At 42.7% G+C, this 9661-nt stretch overlaps 1 pseudogene; it reads left to right on the top strand.

Annotated features, from left to right (window-relative positions):
* Positions 1 to 2834: 2834 nt before the first annotated feature.
* Positions 2835 to 3107, top strand: LOC129392222 (ragulator complex protein LAMTOR5-like; annotated as a pseudogene).
* The last annotated feature ends 6554 nt before the right edge of the window (positions 3108 to 9661 follow it).

Raw genomic sequence — 9661 nt, 5'->3', positions numbered from 1 at the left:
ATTTTTACCTAACCCCCCTACCTCCGTCCCCTCTGGCAACTATTAATTTGTTCTCTGCATCTATGAATCTGTCTCTGTTTTGTTTGTTTCATTTTTTTAGTTCCACATATAAGTGAAATTACACAGTATTTGTGTTTCTCTGTCTGACTTACTTAACATAAACCTTCCAGGTCCATTCCTGTTGTTGCAAATGGCAAGATTTCATTCTTTCTTTATGGCTGAGTTATATTCCATTGTGTGTGTGTGTGTGTGTGTGTGTGTATGTGTGTGTGTGTGTGTGTGTGTGTGTGTGTGTGTAAGCCCTAGCAGACTAATACAGCTGGGCTTTCTCATGCATCTGCAGGCAGCTGGTGGATTGGCCAGGCCAGCTGATTATGATGGCTTCCGCTGAGGTGTCTGAAAGAACTGGGGTCTCTCTCACTGTGTTCTCACCCTCCAGCAGGCTAGCCAATTTGTTCACATGGCATTTGCAAGTTTCTCAGAGAGTAAGAATGAAGCTATAAGGCCTTTTGAAATGGAGACTTAGAACTGGCACACTATCACTCTTGCCGTATTCTATTGAGCAAAATAAGTTCCAGGGCCAGCACAGATTCAACAGTTAGGAAATGGACTCCACTTCTTGGTGGAAGGAGGTACAGGGTCTCGTGGTCATTTCTGCCATTTACCACAATAGCCAGTTGACACTGTGGCACAAAAGCTTTCCCACACATCAGAAGTGTAGGCCAACATTACGCTCCAATATCAATTCTGGAAACCTCTTGAACAGAACTTTCCATCAAGATTATATTGAGGCCAATATCCAAAAAATAAGGACTAGGTTGTTAAACATCATAGATGTTTTTAAGTACATTCTATCCCCATAAACCAAGTTCGTTTCAAGTAGACGCTAACATACAAGACTGGATCCCTGATTAAAAGAAAAAAGAAAATTAAATCTCTATCCAACAGGCTGGTTATTAGATCTTAATTTTTATAGATAGAATTAAGCAATTAAAGGGATTATAGGAAGTCATTACTTGCTGAAACCTGCCTTTCCCCAGTTTAGGTTTTTGAAAGCAGAGTTCATCTGCTTTGTTTTATAACTCAATGGCCTATCTGGACTCTTTAGTGTTACCTTTTTTTTTGCAGTACGCATGCCTCTCACTGTTGTGGCCTCTCCCGTTGCGGAGCACAGGCTCCGGACGCGCAGGCTCAGCGGCCATGGCTCACGGGCCCAGCCGCTCCGCGGCATGTGGGATCTTCCCGGACCGGGGCACGAACCCGTGTCCCCTGCATCGGCAGGCGGACTCTCAACCACTGCGCCACCAGGGAAGCCCCAGTATTACCTTCTTAAGTGTCTTCCATTGATTGATAATTATTTAATGCATTTACTTATGAAATAAATAACGGCAAGGGCCATATTACTTGCAAGGGCCCAGTAACACATCAGTGAACAAAGTAGACATGATCTTTGCTCTTGTAGAACTTTAGTAAAGTAGAAGAAGACATTAAGTCAATAAAAGAACACATACAAACATAATTAAAATTGTAAAATTTTATATAAATATACATAAAGTGTGTAATAAAGTATTACTCATTCAATAAATATGTATTGAGTGGCTTATTATGAGCCAGTTAATGTGCTAGGCACCGAGAATACCAATGTGAACGAGTCAGAGACACCTCTTTTTTTTAAATGGAGCTCACTTTCAGCCCCAAAGACCAATAAGTTAATTAATTACAAATAAAGACGTAACAATAACTTGTGATAAACGTTATGGGAAAACAAACGAACAAAGAAAGGGACAAAAGTGAGGCCATGAGCTGATAAGATTTCCATAGAGAAGGTGATATTTCAGCTGAGATCTGAAGATGAAAGAAGCTGTCATTTTAGGAAGAGGTAGAAAATTTCCAGGGAGAGGAAACAGGAAGTGCAAAGTCTTGAGGGTGAAAGATCATGACCGGATGGAGTAGGAACCTTAATGGAAATCCAATGACCAGAGCTGTCAGGGGCTGGGGGGGGGTGGGCGGTGGCAGGAGCCAGATCATGGGGCTTTCATGGAACAGCAAGAGGAGTGGGGATTTTATTCTAATGAAGTGGGAAGCCCCTGAAGGATTTTAAGCAGAGAGTGATCTGACCTATTCTAATAGTCTGCGGCTGTGTGGAGAATGGATTGAAAGGATTAGAAGTAACAGTAGTGAGACCAGTGATGCAGCTGCTACAGTAGTCTAGGTAAAGGCTGATGGCAGCCCAGACCGGGGCCACGGAAGGGAGGAATAGAGGAGCAAGGGGCATTTTAACAGGAGTGAGGTAGAGCAGGAGGGTCAAGAAGGCTTCCCTAAGTAAGGCTAATGGAAGGTGAGACCCACGGCTGGAAGGTAAGGAGACGCCTTCATTCACACAGTGAAAGCAGGATTAAATTAAGACCTAAAGAAGACTTAAATTCTGAAAAGACTATCGTTTTCCTCTTCCCCAGGACACATGTAATAGCGATGTAATTCAAAAGCGAAACAGGACTAAACCACAAAACAGGTGGAAGCAAGTTCCACCAGATTCACAGTTTTTGCACCACGACTAGGTTAGTGTTTTCACTTTTGAAATTTCGAATACTGAATAATTTCAAGATAGTTTTGCTGATCTAGATCTGCTGAGCCTTTTTGTTTAATCTAGCCTTTAACAAAGGCCCTGAGAAGGGAAAGCGTTTGGAGCGTTTTTGACCGAAAGTAGGCTGCCTCCTATTGATGGATCTGCAGGCCATGCAGTGACCTGCAAGCTAAACTGGGGACTGGAACTTCAGAACAAAGAAGGAGAAGGTGACACACCTTGGGGTCCTGCCCAGGGGGCGGACAGCAGGATGGAGGCGACCTTGGAGTAGCACCTGGAGGACACAGTGAAGAATCCATCCACTGTTAGAGTCCAGTGCACAGGTTCACAAGGACTCGATCTGGGCTGCTGCAGAACCCTGTCAGATGAGCATGATGGGGCAATATTTGTTCTAGCCCAGCAAGCAGCTAAGCTGACCTTGGCCCCCACTGATATTCCTATGGTGTGTCTAGAATCAGGGAACATTATCATGATCTAGAAACACGATGGCATTACAACGGCAGTGCACAAAACGACCTCTTGACATTTCGTATCCGTTCCCCAGCAGCCTGTCACAGGGACTCAATCATACGTTGTGTTCATTATCTTATAGAACTAGGAGAGTTCCAGTAGTTAGGCCAGTCATGGAATGTGCATTGGACACTTTTCCATTAATTTTAGAGTAAGCTGCTTTTGGACATTCTATGGATTGGCTTATCAAAATACTAGTTAAGAAAATAGCTTTTTTTTTTTTTTTTTGGTCCAATGAGCTGGAGATCACAGATTCTTGGCTCTTGTCCCACACGGCCACCAATAAGCCATGTATGACCTTGGTTATGTCTCTTCATTTCTCCAGCCAATGACTGAGAGTTTGGAAATTTCTTTCGAAATCTAAAACCCTCTCTTTGTTCTTTTCTTTTTTTTAAACATCTTTATTGCAGTATAATTGCTTTACAATGGTGTGTTAGTTTCAGCTTTACAACAAAGTGAATCAGTTATACATACACATATGTTCCCATATCTCTTCCCTCTTGCATCTCCCTCCCACCCTCCCTATCCCACCCCTCTAGGTGGTCACAGAGCACCGAGCTGATCTCCCTGTGCTATGCGGCTGCTTCCCACTAGCTATCAATTTTACATTTGGTAGTGTATACATGTCCATGCCACACTTTGTCCCAGGTTACCCTTCCCCCTCCCTGTGTCCTCAAGTCCATTCTCTAGTAGGTCTGCGTCTTTATTCCTGTCCTGCCCCTAGGTTCTTCAGAACCATTTTTTTTTTGGGCTCTATATATATGTGTTAGCGTACGGTATTAGCATGTTTTGAAGGTATAGGTCACTTTGTAGAGAGAATTTTGTTATGTTTAATAAATCTGGTTAGAAGGCGGGAAGAAGAACAAAGAAGGCTATATTAGAGACCAAGATAGGAGCAGGGAAGTTCAGACTGGACCTGACTGTACTGACCCCAGGGAGAAATGGGTGTGGCTAGATTACAGGTGCTGATGGCAGTGGCAGAAAAGTTTTCTGTCAGTCAAAAGTCAGATCAGATGATTCCAGAGGCCAGTTCTGATCAGAAAATGAATACCTTAGCTACTCTACTGTTTTTTTAAAATACACTTATTTGTATACCATTTCTCTATTTTGAGTGGAGCAAAGCAGAGTTGAGAGTTACTTTAGTTGGTGTGAATAAAATGTCAGAGGCAATGTATGGGTCTAGTGACTTTTTCTTCAAAAGAATTGAAAAATGTCATCATTTTTATATTTGGAAATTCACTCTCACTTTGTTCTGTTTTGATCTGTATGGTTTGCCTTAAAGATAATACTGTAGCTACCCTGGCCTGCAGTGGCTTTTAACCAAACCCATTAAAATTCTGACCTGTAATAATTCACTTTTGACTGTACCAACTTATTTTTTCTTTCTACATTTTTATTTTCCTTGACTCTCTTATTAGGCGATAAGCTCCCTCTCAATGTTTGAATTATCCAATTCTTTGGTCCACAGGTTTCAGAAACTTGAAGTGAGGAACCCATTCATCTTTGTATCTTGAGCAAAAGGACAGTGCATGAAACAAAACAGATGCCCAGTCTGCTTGCGGAATGGAATTTGGCCAGCCCTGCCCTCAGGGAGATTGTGGATGACCTGCGGAGTCAGCAGCATCAAAAATGACACAGTGCTGTTGTAAGTGGAACAGGGGAAGCATGTCATGATACAGAAGTAGAAGAGAGAAAGAGAGTAAGATGAGTTATGCACGAAAGTGTCAGGGAGAGTATGAAAGGGGAGGGGATTCCAGGGGAGCAGAGGGGGAAGGACACCCAGGTGGAGGAAACACCATGCAAAGCAGAAGCAAGAAATATCCAGAGATTATAAAGTTCCACAATTCTTAAATGGGCTAAAATGTGCTGAAGGTAGCACATATAGAAGGAGACAAAGTCTAGAGATAAGCAGGAGCAAAAACATGCAAGGCTTTGTAGGTCATGTTATGGAGTTTGGACCTCGTTTGGCAGGCTGTGAGGCAGGAGGCAGGGAAAGGTCTTAGTGTGGATAAGCTGAGTCTCAGTAATATGAGATTGCTAAGTCTCACAGCAATAGGATCAGACTTGCATTCTGCAAAGAGCACTCCGACTGTGTCACTGGACTGAGTTCAAGTGCACCGGTGGATTGACTTGGTAAGGTGCTGTGACAATGAAGCAGATGTGAGAGGACTAGAACCTTCAGTAAAGCAGACGCCATGGAAATGAAGAGGCCAGGTCAATTCAAGAGATTTATAAGATGACGCAAGACTTGATGACTAGATATGAGGATCTGGGGAGAGGGAGATAACAGATTCATGGCTTAAGAGACAGGTAAATGATGGTGCTACCTAGCAAGGTAGGGAATACAGGACTGTTTGTGGGGGAATGGGGCAAGTTGATAGTAAAGGGGACAAATCAATCCTTTGGGTCACTTTGAGTGTGGGGTAACTGCGGACCTTTAGAGTAGAGGGCACTGCACCTCAGTGTCCTTGCATAACTGCCCAGACAAAGGCAGTTTTTCACAAATATTTTTAATAACATTCATGCCTTTGTTATCCCTGTATAGCACCCTCTATATTGCATTGTTATTCACTTCACTTTTTAGAAAATCTGCATTTTCTCCTGTGCTTTCCATCCCGATTAATGGTGACATATTCTCCCCACTTAGCCAAGCTCATCACCTCAGAGTCGATCTCAATTCTTCTGTCTTTCTTACTAGTCACATCCAACATGTCACTCAGAATGTTCCTAATCACTCCCCTCTTCTCCTCTTTCTGGTCACTGTTTGGTCCAGCATACCTGTCCACTGCCATATACACCTATATCCCCAGGCCTCCCCAGTCAGTTTCTTTCTCCAGACTCTTGCAGTGATTTTCTAATTGCTATTTCTGCCTCTAAGATTTGCCCTGGAAAATTACTCATTACTCACACTATTGCCAGAGCAACCTTTCTGTAACCAAGTGTACTCATATCACTTTGTTACTTAGAAACATCAATAGCTCCTCAATCCCTAAATGGTTATGTACAAATACCTTGTTATCTCATAATTTGGCCCAAACTTATTTTCTAGACATAGCAAATTATTCCTAACTTCACAAATGATACCTAAATTGACTTTAAACATTGTGAGTCAAAGGCACTCTGATATATTAGTTTTATGACTCTGTATTATTTCAGGTAGGTGCTGCACAGGTGAAAGAGGGACTCTGTCTCACTCTACCACCACGGACACAGATACACACACACGCGCGTGTGCACACACACACACACACACACACACACACACACACTGTTAGATTCAGTTCCAAAATTAATTCACCAAGGATACTGTTATGGGTTGAATTATATTACTCTGAAAATGTATGTTTGAAGTCCTAATCCCTGGTACCTAGGAATGTGACCCTATGTGGAAACTGGTCTTTGCAGATGGGATCAAGTTAAGATGAGGCCATTAGGGTGGGCTCTAATCCAATATAACCGATGTCCTTATGAAAAGGGGAAATTTGGACAACAGTTACAAAGGGAGAATGCTACATGATGATGGAGGCCCTGTAGCTACAAGATGAGGAATGCCAAGGATTGATGGCCACCAAAGAGGCAAAGAAGGATTCTCCCCTTCCAGTTTCAGAGCGAGCATGGGACTGCCAACATCTTGGTGTCAGACTTCTAGTCTCCAAAACTGTGGGATGATATATTTCTGTTGTTTTAAGGACCTGGTTTGTGGTAGTTTTAGAAGGCAGCCCTGGGGAGCTAATACAGATTCGAGATTTCACAGGATGCAGAGTGGCCACAAAGCCTAGCTTCTCCCAGCCTCTAGCATTTCTGGTGGGCACAGCTGCTCTGGCGGCACTGTCCCTGCATGGCAGAGGTTCCTTGGATCTGAAAAAAGTGCCACCACTGCACTTTTATGTGTAAACTTACAGCACCATCCCTGAAGAATGTACAAACTCTGGCCTTCTGTTCAAGAGAATGTTTACAAACGTGGCGTTCTGCTGGTTCTTGATCCAGATTCAACGTTGACAAAGCCACAACTTCATCCAAGGGGAGAAACGATGGTGAGTGTCAGGAATCTCTTAATCATATCTTTGCCTCTAGCTCCCTGGAAAGCCCATTTCCATGCAGACTCACTTTTTTTTTTTTTTTTTTTTTTTCCGGTACGCGGGCCTCTCACTGTTGTGGCCTCTCCCGTTGCGGGGCACAGGCTCCGGACGCGTAGGCGCAGCGGCCATGGCTCACAGGCCCAGCCGCTCCGCGGCATGCGGGATCTTCCCGGACCGGGGCACGAACCCGTGTCCCCTGCATCGGCAGGCGGACTCTCAACCACTGCGCCACCAGGGAAGCCCGATTCACTTTTTGATAAAAACTGTAAAATGTTACCTAGGCTTATACTCAGAAAGCTACTCCTATTTGTCTTTTTTCAGCATTGTGATTTACTTTATCAAAGGCTTTTATATCTTATTTTTCTTTGTAGGTGGTGCAGGGAGTGATTTTTGAGCAAAAGCAATGAAATCCTGACCTTACCTCAATAAGGACCTTGTGGTATTTTACTTGACCAACTTTATCAACTTTGTTCTATTTCATTCGCTTCCAGGATATGCTATGCTTTTTTTACATCTCCTGGCTTTTGCATGTGTCATTTTCCTCACCTAGAACATATGCCTGATTCATTTCCAACTAAAGAATGCCATCACTTCGCTAATTATGATAATCGACACTGTCCTGGGTACTACACAGACATGATCCCATTCGTATCCACAACCTTGTGATTTAGAATGAGAGAGGTTAGAGTGACGAGGAGGTGGCATTACAACCTGGCTCTTTCAGATCACAGAATCAATGTTCCTGTTGCTTAGCCTCTTGCCAAGCCAGAAATCTTCCTTAACTTTCCTAGCCAAATATTCACTTTCTTCTCCAAGTTCCTGGAGAGTTTTGTACTTACTTTTATTGTTATAAGTCACAATAGTTTATATTTTAATTACTTATTTGGGTTTGTAGTCCCAGTTGGTTGAATTCCACAAGACAAGAAATGGCTCTTTGCCTACCTGCTTTAATCATGGCTCATAATAGATGCCCCCCAAATATTTGCAGAATGGATTAGAGCATGCTGAATAAATGCACACATGGATTATAAAGTCACAGCATCTTCTATTTGACTGTGAACTTCTAGAAGACAGAGACCTTGCCTTTTTAAATTTTGAATCCCCAAAGTTGAATAAAAGTCTGTTGGCAGAATGAATGATTTAGTCAATGAATGATTTGGCTGAATGAATGATTATAGGTGACTAGAAGCCCAGCATGTGGCAGTTTTCCCTCCGTGCTTTATAAGATTTAGGAGCGGGACTTCCCTGGTGGTGCAGTGGTTAAGAATCCGCCTGCCAATGCAGGGGACACAGGTTCAAGCTCTGGTCCAGGAAGATCCCACATGCTGTGGAGCAACTAAGCCCGCGAGCCACAACTACTGAGCCTGCACTCTAGAGCCCGCGAGCCACAACTACTGAGCCCGTGCGCCACAACTACTGAAGCCCGCAAGCCTAGAAGCCCGTGCTCCACAACAAGAGAAGCCACCACAACCAAGGGTAGCCCTTGCTTGCCACAACTAGAGAAAGCCCACACACAGCAATGAAGACCCAAAACAGTCAAAGATAAATAAATAAATAAAATTAAAAAAAAAAGATTTAGGAGCAAGTGATAAAAGATCATACAAAAAGACAAAAATTTTTCTAATCTCTGTTAATCTCAGATTGAATGCAGCTAATCCAGCTTTATGATGGGGACTACAATCTGATTTTAAGATCAAGAAAATGAAAGTACTAAAATTGAGGAAAAATTTCATTACTTCATTGATTTATTCATTCATTCACTTACTCACTTGGGAATTGAAAAAGCACCCGAAAGCTGAGTAATTCACAGCCTTCTTTTTTTTTTTTTTTTCCAATTGTTGGAAGTTTGAGCTTGGGAAGCCAATTGAGCTGAATCCCAAAGACAGCCACTGTGGTAAGATGCCTTTGGGACCACCCATGACATATAAAGGAGTATGGGGCTTATAAATTAGAACAGTGGTTCTCAAAGTGTGGCCTGGCAACCCATGGGAGTCCCCAAGAGCTTTTCAGGGAGTTACAGATCAGAATTATTAGGACAATACTGATCTCTTATCTGCCTTTTAAATTCCCATTCAGTGGACTTTCCCAGGCACTACATGGTATGTGGTATAACACCAGACTGAATGTAGAAGTCAGTATGCAAATCTAGTTATCTTCTATTAAGTCAAACATTAGAAAGATTTGCAAAACCATAAGACAATGCTTCTCTTCACTATTTTTTGGAAACAGTTATTTCTCATAAAATGATGTCATTTATGTTAATATTTAATGGTGTACAGCAGTTATTTTAAGATAAATACTTACAAACATTTTCTCAGTTTTACTTTTGAACGCTCCGCGGCATGCGGGATCTTCCCGGACCGGGGCACGAACCCGTGTCCCCTGCATCGGCAGGCGGACTCTCAACCACTGCGCCACCAGGGAAGCCCGATTCACTTTTTGATAAAAACTGTAAAATGTTACCTAGGCTTATACTCAGAAAGCTACT

The sequence above is a fragment of the Physeter macrocephalus genome, chromosome 7 (genome assembly GCF_002837175.3).
Source record: "Physeter macrocephalus isolate SW-GA chromosome 7, ASM283717v5, whole genome shotgun sequence".
In the NCBI taxonomy this organism is placed as follows: Eukaryota; Metazoa; Chordata; class Mammalia; order Artiodactyla; family Physeteridae; genus Physeter; species Physeter macrocephalus.
The sequence above is the reverse complement of the archived record's forward strand: the minus strand, read 5'-3'. Positions and strand labels throughout refer to the sequence as shown.